Source organism: Pogona vitticeps, chromosome 2 (assembly GCF_051106095.1).
Source record: "Pogona vitticeps strain Pit_001003342236 chromosome 2, PviZW2.1, whole genome shotgun sequence".
Taxonomy (NCBI): Eukaryota; Metazoa; Chordata; class Lepidosauria; order Squamata; family Agamidae; genus Pogona; species Pogona vitticeps.
This window is the reverse complement of record NC_135784.1, coordinates 99,818,366-99,834,847: the sequence shown is the minus strand read 5'-3', so window position 1 is coordinate 99,834,847 and position 16,482 is coordinate 99,818,366.

Sequence of the window (16,482 nt, the reverse complement as noted above, 5' to 3'; positions counted from 1 at the left end):
CCTGATCATCTGATTGGGCCCATGAAAGAGCACAAAGAGCACTTAATTTCAAATCTATATTTACTAAAATTAAACACCATTGTGCCCTATGGGGTTTACAACTCACGGATTACATGCGTAGTGTATTTACTCCAGAGTAAGGTCCAGTCTGCAAACTGGGATTTTCGTGTGAGCAGAACATATATTTAGGCCCGGGTTGCATGTGAACATTGGAGTATGTGTCAAAAGTCAAGTCTCAGAGGCAAATCTGAATTCATGTCAACCTTTCTATCATGGTTCCCAGTCTAAGACTGGAATTTCTGAGAGATAGTTATGCAAAGGGGCTCATGCGTGGAGGTGGAAAGCATGGCCTTGCAGACAAGTTTGAGCTGCAGTTTGCACAGGTTTGCTATTTGAACCTGGATATAAGGTTTTGAGAACAAGTTGTAATCAGTATGTTATATGTGTGAAGGACGTGCCATAAAGCATTGTGAATAATCTAGTTGTAGTGTGCACACACTGCATATGAGCAGATAATATACCTGTACTATTTCATGGGCTCATCTGTACTGACTTCAGAAGCAGCCCAATAATTGTTTCTTCCAGCAAAAGGAAATCTAGGTGGCTTATGTTATCTGCTGCTGTAAAACAGAGCAATAAATTGCATACTTGCCAGTCTGGGTGACTTCAAAGGTATTCTCAAGTCTGTGACAGTGGGCTGGGTTCACCTTCCTAATGATTGGTCTGCCTCTGACTGGCATTCTTGGGAGGATGCACCTGTGATGAGAATTCTAAAAAGGCCTCTGTGTTTCCTTTCTGACTATCTATAGAAGGCACTTGCTCTTCCTTATCTCTTGACATTCTTTTATGTAATTGAAAACTGTCAACATGCCACCTGCTAATCTTCTTTTCTATCAATGACACATATTCAGTCCCTTCAGGCTTTTCAGGGCTTTGTGTGTGTGTGTTTAGTCGTTTAGTCGTGTCCGACTCTTCGTGACCCCATGGACCAGAGCACGCCAGGGCTTTAAAGAAATGTAATTTTACCACAGAAGGTTTCACAGAAGCTGTGAAGAACTGTATAATATTACTCCTCATTTCTTGCTTTGCCCACATGGGACAGTTGGGAATCTACCTCTTTCTTGCTAGGAATATTCAGAGTGCCCAATCCAAGTTTCTATACTGTGGAGAACAGTGCTCGAGTGAGTGAGTGAGTGAGTGAGTGAGTGAGTGAGTGAGAGAGAGAGAGAGAGAGAGAGAGAGAGAGAGAGAGAGAGAGAGAGAGAGAGAGAGAGAGAGTGTTTTGTGGCATTTCCTTCACCCAACTCTCATGGGTTGAGGTTGGAGGTTCTCTACATCAATCAGGGTGGAGGAGAGAACACATTGGTCTTCTTCACAGTGGGCTGAGGGAATTCACCTCAGAAGTGTACTTAACCACGGGAACATGAAACATGTTCTTCTTAATTTCATACTGCCCTTCTAAGACAGTGTTGTGCAAGGAACATTGCAGATGTGAGAATGCCAATGTTCTCTCCAAGATACCTGTAAAATGATGAACCATTCCCACAGTTTATAACTCCACAGTAGGTGCCCAATATGTTTGGTGTACAAAATTCTTTGGGGCATAATCTACTTCACCTATGTACTTAGAGCTGTGGGGTATTGAAGAGATGTGATTCAAGAAGGAGTCTCTTGACACCTGAAAAAGTGTGGAAAGAGCAGGTAGCTATCATGCTGCCTCAAACTGGATATGGGACACCCTTGTACAACACAGGGATAACTGCTAAGAATCTCCTCCATTAGCAGCACAGTGTGATTGCTGCAGACTCTGTTGTATCAGTGTAGCAATCAGATCAGTGTTATGTCCCTGGGTAAATTAATGACACATCTCTGGAATAGTGACACAACATTCCTGTGCTGGTTGCAAGGGAATCTGGGACAGGAGCATGAGAAATTCATACAACAGCAAACCTGGCCTGAGTCACCAGTTCTCTGCATATACTAGTGCCCTGAGGAACAGGATTTGATGGGTAACATCAGCAGCCATACAATTACCTCATCTCGTGGCACTATCACCCAATAGTTAGCACACAGGAAGTAACTGTGAAATGTAGCTGTAGGTCTGCTAAAAATGTAAACTTATCAAACACCTGTAATGCTAAATGTGCTATGAAATCTGGCAGTTTAAGAGGTTCTATCAGTGTCCAGACACTAATGATGTTTGATGTTCCACTAAGCTGTAATCTTTTTCTGGGCTCTCGTAGGTAGCAAAGAATTAAATGGAAGGTCTGTTAGCTCTGTATATTAAGGGATTTTGGTGAGTCACCGGTCTCAAGGGTGGTAACAGCAACATAGTAGACATCTGTAGGACTGGTTAATAGGTAATCCATTCATAGTGGCCCAGTTGCTCTTACAGATTTCTGTATATTAAGAAGAGGAACACACTCCCCTCAACAGTCCAGTGAAGATTGTGCATGCTTGGTGGTCACGGAGGATGAAATATTAGGTAGATGCATAGGGGGAAGGGGTTACAAACACAGACAGGAGAATTGAAATGAAAAAAGAATATCCAGGGACTGTTTACAAGGGTGTAAGCAGTCTGGCTGTTGTAATGTCTAGGTATCTAAAAACCACACAATACTGAGCTTGATGGAACAATGGACTAACTCAGTATAAACCAGTATCACCTCAAACAGGTGAAAACTCTATGCAAACTCTGTGGTAGAAATCATGATACTGTACACTGAAAATCTGATGAATGACTTTAGTTTTTGGGACTGGACTCTGTTGTTTGGTTTCCTAATCAATACTGCATTCCATATGAAGCTGTATGTGTGTGTCACGTATTAGGTCAAGAGAAATGTCTATTATGTGTTTTGTCCTGATAATAGTATGACATGTTTATTTGTGTCTGTTGCAAAAGCTTTTTTTGTTATGCCATCCATTTAATACATTTTGCTGCCCAAGTTGGAGAAGAACATGGCATCCATCTGAACTAATGGAATATTAATACTAAAGGAATACTAAAGCAATATAGTATATAGTATATATAGAGAGAGAACCAAGTTAAGGGAGACAATCCCACATAACACAGTCAGTCTTACACTCTCAGACATGTAACAATGAGCAGGAGGTTAGACTAGATAATTAAATTTACTTGCCACTTCCATTGCTCAGTATGGACAGTCCTAGTTATTCCTTGCTTCAGGGGCATAGGTCCTATACATTTGTTACAGGGAACTGGCAAATCCAGGACTCTTTGCCATTGCCAACCATCCAGTTCCCACATAGTGGTAAAGTGGGACCTAAACATAGCACAGGGGTCCATTTGGAACATGACATGTTTGTTGAAGGCCTGAGGAGCTCATAGTCAGAGCAAGAGGGCGTATGTGAGGATTTCAGTCCTTATGTATCCGTTAATATTTGTAAATAATATATATATTAACAGCCAATTACCATATACAGTATATATGGTAATTGGCTGTTAACTGATAGTACAAATAGACTGAGTGACAGGCAGTGCTGGACTAGCGCTGGGAAAACCTTTATGGCCACTGGGAAGGTGAGGAAAATGCTTTTGAAGAAACACTTATTTTCATTGCCTGATTTTCCCGTGCCCAGGGGAAAGGGGTGGGACAAGTGCTTAAGAGAGAAAGATGGGCTTCATTCAGTGTGGATACAGGTTGACAAGTTTGGATTAAGAGATAAAAAGCTGCATAAAATGATTAGGATATTAAGGGTAATAGTGATTCTAACTGCATGCTATACAGACTGCTTCAGATAAAGATTATGCAGAGAGTGAATGGGCTTCCGCGATCCGTCACATAAAGAAGTATTAGAAACTATTTACCTATTTTCCCTCTTCGAGTTGTAACCATCTTCATCCTGGTTTTTGAAAAATATACTTCCAACTTTTTGCAATTTAATCTTTTAAAAAAGAAAAACACTTTTTCCCCCTGCATTAAACATCTCTTTATTTTCTGTTATCAGCTATCACTAGAGATGGCCACGAACCAGAAAAACTGATGAACTGGGCTGGTTTGTGGTTCAGTTCATGACTTGGTTCAGGGACCCCATTTTTCTGAAGTGAAACAAAGTGCTGAACATTTTCCCCCTTGGCACTTGGTTTTGCTTTGATAAAATAGTATGCCCACCATTGTCTGTACCTAGTCCTGCCACTGCCTCCTCCTCTTCCTCTGCTGCTGCCACTGCCACCATCCTCAAAGACAGCGGGCTTGCCTTCTATTCCAGGAGCTGAGCCCTCTGCCTCTGCACATTTGCCCACCACTTAGCTGATCAGCCTGATCAGCTGGAAGGTGAGTGCAAGCTCAGAGGCAGCAACTGGCTTCCCTGCAAGGAGCCCAGTTACTGCCTCTGCGCATGTGCCTGCCATCCAGCTGATTGCCCTTATAAACTGGGAGGCAGATGCATGTGCAGAGGCAGTGACCAGCTTCCCTGCAAGAAGCCCAGTTGCTGCCTCTACACATGGCACACAGGGAGGACACAGTGCTGCCGGCATGACAGCAGCAGTGCAACAGGATCAGATACATACCACTCACACAAGGATCAAACCAAAAACTCAACCACAAATGTGTTCAGTATTCCAGCTGGTTTGTGGTTAACCATGAATCACAAACCATCATGATCACTATTTTTCAGGTTTGTGCCCATCTCTAGCTATCTCTAGCTAACATATTAACTGCTTGGCCTCAATGACTGGTAGAAGGGATAAGAATCCCTGAGTGCTAGTGTAAAGTTGCATTCTAGCTGAGGGAGCTCTGGGGATGTCACAACATTGCTCCTCACACACACAAAAATTAGGGGTAGTGTCCTCCCACTTAGTCCAAAAGCCATTCCTGGTTAAGTATGTGGATTTGGATCTGCAGTTTCCCATGGTTTGCCTGAAGTTGAGGTTCAGGTCCAAGTATGTAGAATTCATTTCCTCCCATAATGCAAGCACTGTTTTAAAGAAATGACATATGAAAGAGAATTAGAGAACTGAATTAGAATGAACCCCAAATCTTACCTGGCCTACCCCTTTGGCAGTATAGGTAAGGTAAAGGTAAAGGTTCCCCTTGACAATTTTTTTGTCCAGTCGTGTTCAACTCTAGGGGGCGGTGCTCATCCCCGTTTCCAAGCCATAGAGCCAGCGTCTGTCCGAAGACAATCTTCCGTGGTCACATGGCCAGTGCGACTTAGACACGGAACGCTGTTACCTTCCCACCGAGGTGGTCCCTATTAATCTACTCGCATTTGCATGCTTTCGAAGCGCTAGGTTGGCGGGAGCTGGGACAAGCGACGGGAGTTCACTCCGTTGCATGGATTCGATCTTACGACTGCTTGGTCTTCTGACCCTGCAGCACAGGCTTCTGCAGTTTAGCCCGCAGTGCCACCACGTCCCTTCTTTTGGCAGTATAGGAAATCCTAAATAACGTATCACTAACGGAAGATTAGACAACATCTGCTTAAAAACTTCCAACAAAAAGCAGTTCATGCTTCCTGTTGAACAGATCTCACTGTTAGGAAGTTCTTTCCAATGTTGAGTCAAGATTTCCTTTCTTATTTGAATCAGTTGGTTGGGTTTTGCCTTCTACAGCTATAGGAAAGAGGTTTGTTTTAACTTCCACATTTTAGATCTTCGACATGTTTAAAGATGGCTCAGCTGGCCACTCCAGGCAGGGGGAAGGAGAACACGTCTCCCTGCATGGCTGCTGAGTGGCCAGCTGAGCGGGAAGAGAGTGGGGGCCAGACCCAAATTAAGTCCAGCTTCATGGGGAAATTCGTATTCATATATCTTTAATGGCTATCATATTGCCTCTCAATCTTCTCTTGTCCAGGCTAAATATACCCAGCACTTTCAATTGTTCTTTTTAGGGTTTGGTCTCCAGATTCTTTGTCATCTTAGTAGCCATTCTTTGGCCATCTTCCAACTTGTCCATATACTTCTTAAACTATGGTGTCAAGAAAATTTCAGTTTGGTTCACAAAAGAGTATTCACTTGGGTTCACCGTGGTCACCAGAGTACATCTCTTGCAGCACTTCCCTTACCCTCACTTGTTGATCTGGGTTGAGTATTTGGTACCAGCAGATAAGGTTTTATGACCTCGGAAATTCCTTCTCTCACACTGATAATACAAAGCTGGAAAAAACCTCCCAGGCATCAGACAATTTTCTTTCCTTTGCTTTTGGCTTGCTCTCACCCAGCACCAAAGGCCCAAGTTTCAAAGGCACTGGAACTATAAACCTCTCTTTTGCCAGTCTCTTGAGACATACAAATAACCCCAAACAACCCCATCTACAGACGTTGCCCTTAGCTTTCAACCCCATTGATTAGGAACACAGCATGGTGCTTTCTACTGAGTCTACCTAGCTGATCCACCTAGCCCGGGATTATCTGTCTGGACTGGCAGAGTCTTAGATTTCTAGATGGAGGCTTTTCCTAGCACTGCTCAGACAAAGTGTTGGTTAAACATGGAACTATCTCTATGCAAAGCATGGTCTCTACAGACTTCTTTACCTCAATCAAATTGATCTCATTGATTAGTCAGCTATGGGCACAATCACCCAGCATGTTTTCCTCAGCAGGTTCAGCTGAAATAACAGAAACTGCACAAAGCACACTATTGCCAATGCAAACTGAACCTGGCCTGGTTCTGATAAGCAGCTAAGAGTAGCATGCTAATTAGACTGCATTTGTACAGGGCAGCTTTGGGATGAGTTATGCCCCAAGGCTTTGGTTTCTTCGTGAATCAATTAAGCAGATTTAGGCCTTTCCACACTGTGCTTTTCACCAGTTACTGAATCTTTTTTCCCCTCCCTAACCATCTTAGGGTATGACTATACTGTGGGGAAAAAGTGCAAATAGATCCACTGTGAAGATGCACTCAGGTCGTTGAGTTTTCCCGGGGTAATTGGCTTCAGCTAGCCACACAGAAGTCAGCAGAGAGCGAGGGGATGAAATCAGCCTTGTTTGCACGTTGTTAACCATTTGAATCCTCTCCTCCCTGCACCTGAAGCCTGGGTTTGCTGGTTTCTCTCTTCCCTTCCCATTCAGCTTTCCTTCCTTCCTTCCTTCCTTCCTTCCTTCCTTCCTTCCTTCCTTCCTTCCTTCCTTCCTTCCTTCCTTCCTTGATGTTCTAGCACTGGGACACTTAAATGACCAAATGGAGGGAGGGGGAGTAAGGAATCCGCAGAGAGACCAGAGGAAGCTTTAGCTTTATCCTTATTTCCAGCTTGTTAAGAAGGGAAAAAGATGAGGACTCAGCAGTGATAGAAGAGGAAGTTTTAAGGCAGCTCTGCCCTGAGTATTGAGACCTGCAGGAAGCACAGTTAAAGCAGAGCTGTCTTAAAACTTCCTCCTCCTCCTTCTCCACCTCCCCTCTCCCTCTCCCTCTCCCCCCCCCCCCCCATTTCTTTCCTTGAACCAAATTTCTGTTCTTTTTCTTTGGTTACCTAGTTGCCCTAGTGCTAGATTAGCAAGCCTTTATGGAAAGAGAAGACGAAAGCGGGCACTAGGCAAAGAGAGGAGAGGATTAAAACTGTAGTCAGTTTTCCTACTGCCCTTCATCTCTCACTTCTGCTGTAGCCAGGTGCAATTGCTTCAGACAGAAGAGCTACAAACACCATCCACATTGGCACAGGATGCCATATCTTCTGAACTGATGCAGATACATTCAATACTCAAAACCAGCAAAGGAAAAAGTATGGATTAGAGGGGGAAACTCCAGGTTGATTCACATTAATTTGTACATCAATGGGAATTAATGGGAATCAGGTCATTATTATTATTATTATTATTATTATTATTATTATTATTATTATTATTATTATTATTATTATTATTATTATTATTATTATTATTATTATTATTATTATTATTAAGTGTGTTTATACCCCGCCTGTCTAGTCATTTCGACCACTCTAGGCGGCTTACAACATAAAACATAACAAGTTCAAGAAAAACTTGATCCCAATCCTGGAGTTTTTCTTTCATTATTTGTCAATGTAGTGGCCCCTTCAGTTTCCATACTTATTCTACCAGATCCTTGCCCTCCTACATCAGGTTTAGCCTGATGTAGATGAGGGAGAATTTTGTTTCAGTTTATTTTGGAAAAATTAGATTGATTTCTCCCTGTCCTGCCCAATAGAAAAACAATGTTATAAAATCAATTCTGTGTTAATTTCACCCATTTTGTTTTGTCCAGACTACTGTCTCTGTATATTGCAGCACATTTTGTATGTTTTCTAATTAGTCCACAGGGAATCTTACAAAAGCTGAGGGTAGTATGTGTTGGTTGGAAGCTTTATTTTGTGTCTCTCCCAGAACACTGATCACAGCTTCTGCCTGGAGCAAGATTATTGATTCATGAGCACACCCTGCAGGCTATGAGATAGAATAAAATGAAGAGAAACTTGTGCATTGGCTATTTTAGGGCTTCTAAATTTTTTTATTACAGAAACATTTTAAATAGCTAAATTATATTGGAAAGAAGAGCAGCACAATACTAAGGAAGATGATGTGAGGAGATAGATCTATTTCTACTCCACTCTTAACTATGTAAATCAATAAGATACTGCTCTATTCACAGGGTGCCCTATAGCAATTCAGCAAACTCCATACATATTTCAAATTACTTCAGATTGGGGTTTGGAGAACTCAATGAGAGATTCACTGTGTCAGATTGCCTTAGATTGTCTGAAGTATGGGGGAACCCATCCAAGGGCCCGAGTGCCAGAAATAAGCAAAACCAGCAGGACTTGTTGGCTTGCAGAGAAAGGGGGGGGGGAATGGAGAGTCAGACAGGGCGAAGTGCTGGACCTTTCCATTTCTGTCTGCTGGCAGTTGAGAACTGTGCACTTTTAGATGTTGCTAGACTGCTGTTCCCATTAGCCCTAGCCACCCTAGTGGAAGAGAAAGGACGATTGGAGTTGTAGTACACAAACCACTGGAGGAAACCATCTTAAATTATGAGTGTTTATATATGTACTGTTGTCTGTGTTAGAGTGGAGCTACCTGATGCTTTAGTTTTGACTAAACTTGACAAAATGGATGCCTAACACTGTCATAGTGGTTTTCATTTCATGTGTCAGTCTTGTTTTATAAACTTTGGAATACTTTTGACAGGATGAACAATATGATCTTCTTTAAAAGAAGATCTAAATTTTAGAAGCCATTTACCGTATAGCACTTTGTAGTGTCCACAGCTCCTACGCAGAGAGAGAACAAGCTGATAGTTTATTTAGTTCTTGGACTACAGTTGAGAGTCGAAGGTGTATTTCTGTGGACAAAAGGAGTTCCATTAGCAGGTTTGTGAAGGGCCACCCAGCTTTCTCTTGTGTCTTAGAAATCTGCTCTGAAAGTCTGGAAACTGCCTCTAAACAATTTTAATACAGTACTGAAGACTGCATGAGGTTAGTGGGGGGGGGGGAATCCCAGCACTAGCATGATACTGGATTTAGGGTTATAAACTTAATACAATTTATTCCATTTGTTGAGAAAAAACAGAAACACCAACGCAGTAATCCTTAACATTTCCCAAATAAATTTTTATGAACAACACACTGGTGAGTCTCTGTTTTCCTAAGTCTGTGGCCATTCTGATACTAAAGAACTTTCAAGGAGACCATCTCTTTTCCTATTTTTCTGATGTGGAAAGCAGACATCTGAGTGTGAGGTATTGCTAAGAAGCATTATGTGGAAGTAACATACCATCCACATCAATTCTGCCTTGAGGGAAATTGGTTCTCTGTCTAAATAATGTCATACAACAGTGTAATCTGACTAGGACACTTCAGTTTACTCTTAGAGGAGTCAGCTTGTATTTATGGCAATGTTCTGGAATACACTTGGTAAAAAAAAACATACCCTACAAAATGGAATTTCCTAGATGCAGACTCACTCAGTGATCTGAAGAATGCAAATATTTTAGGTCCTCAGAGAGCTGTATGCTTCACGACATTAGTGCAGTTTTATTCCTTCATGCTTGCAAGATTTTTTCCATTTTCTGAGCAGGATTAAAATCTGACTGACTAAAGACAAATACTGTTTCTTCCTAAGAATTCATAAAAGAATGCTCAAATAAAGGATTTGCTTTTAAATATAAATATTTGAACAAAATGTTGGTTCAGCAGAAAATAATCTTTATGCATGTCCAAAAGCTAGTATACTTGCACTGCTATGTACGCCATTATTTTATGTCGATTTTACACGGGTAGTGAGAACTGTTAATCTATGTGATTTTATTAGTACATTTCTGTTCCTGAGCCCTGTATTGTTTACAGGGATCTGATTCTCTGGGCTTCTGAATAAGTATTATGGTAAAATTTCCCAGGATTTTTTTTTTAAAAATCTGTTAACATTTACTTGGGGCATGCAAAAGGTAACCCTAAATCTATTATTAGATTATTATTATTTCTTTTTAAAAAGATGATTTGCAGTAGCCGCATAAGGATTTCTGACTTCAACAACAAGTCTGTTTAGGTTTGTTCCTATCAGCAGCCATTTTTGTGCAGTATTTTGTTTTTGATCTATTGAACTGTTATTAAATGAAACATTTTTATTCTTTCTCTTACCAATTCCTCAAGATGCGTTATTTGACTGTAAATGCCAGGCAAAGAGACAATAAGGGGAGGTCTACTCTGGGGAGACTTGAAGCTAAATCTGTTCTGTAAGTCATTGCATGTTGGTTGTGCAGCTAGAGGTTTTTAGCCAGTATTCAAAATCTGGAACAAACACGTCGTCCTCTTTTCTTGTCACTGCTTCACTATTTTAATTTTTTTTAATTGGTTTGTCCAGTTGAGTTCTGTGTCATAACAATACAGTAGTTTAGTGTATCTCAATTCAGTGCTTTGTCACTTAAAAAAAGGTAGGATACTTTTTAAAAACCAGTAAAATATTTCAGGGGCATGATATTTGTACATTACAGAAATAGAGCAATTTAAGTTTTCTTGTTCCAAAACTACCTTGGAAAAGTACACAATTGTGTGTGAATGAAAGGGTTGATTTAATGACATAGCAGACTTCTAAGCAACCCTTCTGAGTCCTAGAATGACAAATTCAGCTGGGATAACACCATTACATCTCATCTACAATAACCGGAGAACACCATTATAATTAGCTGCCAAATGTGTGTAGGATGGGCTTGAAGATATGCTGATTAATTTGCCATGACAGATCAGAGATGGTGGAGAGGAGAAAATGATGAAATCCCTAAGAGAAGTTTCTTCTGGTTGACTGTTAAGAATGACCCCTTTCTTCTTGCATCATAACCTTTCCCATTCAGCAGTCCCGGGATGGTGCCATGATGTGTATTGGGGAATCAGGGATGTCATGGGGAGGATGAGAAGTCTGCTTCCTTGAAACCACCAAAAGCTGGATCCTACCCAAAGCGTTCAGAATCTTCACATTTTTTGGCCTTAACTCTAATGGATCCTTCTCTTTTTTCTTCTCTTTTATTGGGAAATAATTAGTGCCAAATGCATCTAGTTATTACTTGCCTAACAAGAATGGATTGCTGTTTTCTAAAAAGTGTTGCTTTTAACTTTATGTGTTAATGAATTGATTTCATGTCTCTAAGTAAGTAGAAAGAGGATTAAAAATGGAAACAGTGTGGTCAAATCAATAATTTAGAGACGTCTTATCTCTTGCAAGATTTACCAATGTGTTTAGTCGGAGAATACTATGAAACCAAAAGTATCTGAATAACGGGGGACAAAGAACATCCAAGAACAAAAAGGGAATCAAACCAATTAAGGACTAATATGAAATCAAGTGAGGTTTTTTTAAGAATCAAAATCAAACTGGTAAATTTACAAGTTACTTTGGATGAAAACCTACTGTTAGTCCCAACTTGAGTAAATTGAGTGAATCAATTAAAGTTTCAGTTTTCACTAGCCACGTTAGTCTGTGAAAGTATATCAGACAAAAAAATAACCAAGAGACAAAAATGTTCAAGGTACTGCAATGGTTTTGTCTCTTCTTTCTTTGTGTTTTTGTGTTTCATTTTTTTTGTCTAATGAAACTTGCAGAAATGTAAGGGCGTTCTTCTGTACATTTGCTTATTTTGTGAAGCAAAATACATGTTCCCTAGAACATGTAGCCCCATTTGTGAAATCTTCACGTGTCGGCTGCCTCTCTAAAGGTGTGTGTTAATAAACTATGATTTATATTTGGTGTAGGAAAGCGTGGTATTATCTTAAATCTTTCTCTTATCTTTTAATTAGGCCAACACATTTGGCACACTGAAGGGCATTTATCATGTACGCAAGTGCAAAATATAGTCACAGTTATTGAAGTGCTGTGAGCTATTAAAAGTGTTAATCAAGGCATGACACGTTTCTCTTGAGGCAATGTGTTATGCCAACTTTACTCCTTTTATTTACACATCTCATAACATCCAAGCAAATGTTGTTCAGATTTCTTCCGCTTATGGAGGCAGGAACCTGTGACTAAAATGCAAAAATAAATAACTGCAGCCTTAAGGAAAGATTATCTGAAGTTACAGCACTACGGCTTAGTGGGTGAAGGAACAAAATGATTGAGCAGGATTGTGGCTGTTTGGAGATGCAAGCCACCCCCCTACATAAGTAAAGCCCTAAACAGCTTGGGTCCAAACTGTCTCAAGGACCATGTCCTTGTTTATGAACTTGTCCAAGATCATCAGGAGAGGACTTTATCTGCCCCCCCCCATATGAATTTGGTGAGGACATGGGAGAGAGCCTTCTCTATTCCTGCTCCCAGACTTTGGAACTCCCTTCCACAGGTTGGTTCCATTTTTGCGGTCCTCCCTCAAGCAGGCAAAGACCTTCTTCCTCAGACAAGCTTCCCCTTAATGACTGGCTCCCTGAGTGGGTTTTTTAAATGGATAGTTGAACCTTACTGCTCTGAATATGTTTTTGGTGTTGCCTTTGTTTACCGTCTTTTAGTATGGCATTTTTTTGCTCCTTTTCAGTATTTGTATACGTACTATTTTTAGTTTTAAAGACTGTACTGTATTTTAATGATGTAAGCCGCCTTGGGTCCTTCTTATGGAGAAAAGTGGTAAACAAACAAACAGAGTTTCACCTTCAATCTATGATGACTTGAGCTGCAGCACGTGAAAGTTTATATTCAAGCAATGATGAATTTAGCTACCCCTGTGGCAGACCAGGGGTGCCAGAAACAACTTGCGTGTTGGAGGATTCTGGTGTTCTCCATTTCAAGATCTTTGAAGTCACAGGTGTGATCTTGAATGAAGTGTATGAAATATTGTAAGTGGAAGGTACTCCTGTGTTCCATGGGCAGAAACAGAAAGCCAGTATTTCTATCCAGTTTTGGTAGTCCACAGTCCAGCCTGCTGTACTAATTGTAAAATCGGACTTGTCACTTCCCAAGTATTTTCTGCAGCTGTCAAGGGATCTGAGGAGTCCACACTGGCATAGGACCTCATTAGGACAGGTCTTTCAGTTCAATCTCAGGTCTCACACCAAGACTGGATGCAGACTCTGCCTGACTAAAGCATTCTCTTCACTGTGCTAACGAAGTGCATGAAAGTCGGGGTGGTCACTTAACTCAATACCAATCATGAGAAAAGGAGGACAAGACAACATTCATTTACATGAAAGTGCATATGATAATTTGGATGTACAGATTAGGTCTGTGTGTTCTGGGGTTATTTGAATCTCAAACCAAATCAGCCTCATTAGGATTGATTTGTTTGAGGTCTGGACTGCAGAAGAATGATCCAATTCAGTTTTGGGGACAAACTAAAATGGTCCAAAATGATTCAGACGGTTTCAGTGATTTGGATATCTAAAGTTAGAAGAGAAAGCCAGACTGTGGGGGAAGAAAAATACAAATAGTAGATAGTTACAAGATTGGGAAGGAAAGAAGGAATTTCACCACTCACCATAGTATTTTCAGGCAACACTGGTAAGAAGTTCACCCTCCTTCCTCTACCCAGTGTGATCTGCTACCAAACAATTACCACCCTTGAACTCTATCACTAAGGGTGTGGTTCCGTTGGCAATAAGAACTGCAGTTATACTGATTTAAGCATCATTTAAATTAATTTAGGTTTTGTCATGCACATGATGCACGAGTGAAATTGATTTATATGGGCTGCAAAGCAAGAATTTTTTTCAATTATCCGATAGGGGATTTTTAAAATGCCTTCCTACTAAATCAATTCAGTTCAATGTAATTCTGTGGCTGTGAATGCTGCTGCTGTTTTAATTTGTGTCTATGTGGATTTTGGATAGCAAAGTCACCAACATTTTTTTAAAAAAAATGCTTTCTTAAAACTTTTATTGCCACATTGCCCCATCAATATGCTTGACATTACAGCCACCTACCCCCTTCTCTCCATTTGGCCGATGAAGGAGCCGGAGGAGCTGTAGAAGACCAGGGTGCACAGAGCAGGTGCAGACTGGACACAAAGAAGGCACAGAGTGAGTGTGCCAGTAAACAGAGGATAGTACACATGCCAGGAGCATTTCCTTGCAAAACAGCTGACTGTCCTGCTGACCTAGGGAGCCACTTCAGCCCACCCAGAAACTCATCACATATTTAGTTTCTCTGAACTAAACTGGGATCCCTCCCCAGACAAAACTGGCCTCAGAACTGAATAAAGGGATCTCTGCAGAGTTGCAAAAAATGGGTTCTTCATTTGCCCCAGTGGGCATGAGGACATAACCAGAGATGCGCTGAGGCTATTCACAAATGCGACTAATTCAAATATTTATTTAAAGCACAGCAAAACAGGCAATAAGAGCTGTGAATTGAAGGTGCAGTGTAAAAGAAATCAGATTATGCAGATGCAAAAATTAAAAATCGCTTTTGTATTTTAAACAGAACCAAAGTGCATGTCATTTAGGATGGGAAGGCAGTTATAGTGACCTGCTTGCTTACTTGCTTGCTGAGTCTACCATCCAAGTGCTGCTAACAGTGGATGGGTGACTTGAACCTCCCTGTTCTCCCTGTTGATGTTTTTTCGTCTTTAAGAACTGTTGAACTCCTGCCTGCCTGCCTGCCTGCTTGCTGCATTACGTAGCCCCAGTGGGCTAAGTTTGTTCCACCTTCTGCCTCCATCACTGCCTGCTGGGTTACGTAGTCCTGCTGGGCTGTTTGTTCCACCTTCTGTCTCCCTGACTGCCTGCTGGGTTACGTAGTCCCAGTGGGCTGTTTGTTCCACTCTTTGCCTCCCTGTCTGCCTGCTGGGTTACATAGTCCTGGTGGGCTGTTTGTTCCACCTTCTGCCTCCCTAACTAGGAGGAGAGAACTCCTGCCTGGCATGGGTTAAACCAGATCAGCTCTGCAATCTGAAGCCAGGCGATATGGTGATGGGGTGACGTGCAGACAGCCTTTGGTTGGGGCAGACCCAGGCTAGCCCTCTTGGCATCCAAGCCTAAACCCTCTCTTGGCACACCCAGAGCCTGTCCTGGCACTCCCAAATGTGACAAGAGGGCCAGACAACCCTCTTGGTGTACCCAGAACCTGTCCAGGCACCCCTGGATGTGACTAGAGCATCAGACAACCCTCTCTTGGCACATGCAAAACATGTCCCCATCCCCAAATATGGCAAGAGGGCCACCCAGACCTCTTGGCAGTTGGCACACCCAAAGCCAGTCCTGGCATCCCGAACATGCCAAGAGAGCCAGCCTGTCTCAGCCCCCAAAACCTCAGAGGGCTATCTTTATCATATCTGGGCATCTCAGTAGCCAAGTTGCAATCCCCCCCCCCAGCTTTCTAGTTCTAAACGAGCAGCTTTGTTTGAAGGTTGTCAGCAAGTCTAGTTAGATGTTGGTGGTGAGTGACAGGTGAGTTTCCTAGGCCTGTCTCAGACCCACCCAAAGCCTGTCCGGGCATCACCCCATTGCCTGACTTCAGATTGCAGAGCATCTGTTTCCGGCAGCCCCACGGCCCCGTGGATTAACTGCTGTTAGTAGCACCAGGCTTGGACCCTTTTTTCCTGTTGGTGCTACTGATTCCCTGAGAGCCGGCTCTGCTGCCCAAGCCTGTCCAGGCATTCCCCGTACCAAGATGGACAACAGCAGGAGCAACAACAACAGCACCTATAACAAGCCCTGCAGTTTAACCCATAGCACCACTGTCTACCTTGCTGCCAACTTCCTCAGTGCCCAATGGGTCCACTCCAAAAGTCTACATTGCTGGCTACATGACAACTTTCTGAGTCCTGCAGCTCCTTCCACTTCCAAAAGGCTTTTGTGCTCATTCCAACTTCCTCAGGCTTGATTCTCAAATGCTGCTTGCTGACTTCAGCGTCCTACCCTCCTCGGGTGTCCCCGTGCCAAGACTGCCACGTTCAGCCCCATTCAAACCTGACCAATGTGCTCTCTCCTCCTGGGATGTGCTGTGTGTAACATGTCCCTCCCTATCTGATTGATTTATTTTGAAAAATCTCAGAAATGTATATTTATACGTATTCCACGATGATGCCAGTCTCCTTGGGCTTCATTCCAATTATTCATGCCTGTTCATTCCAGCCTCCTAGCCTTCTCTATTGC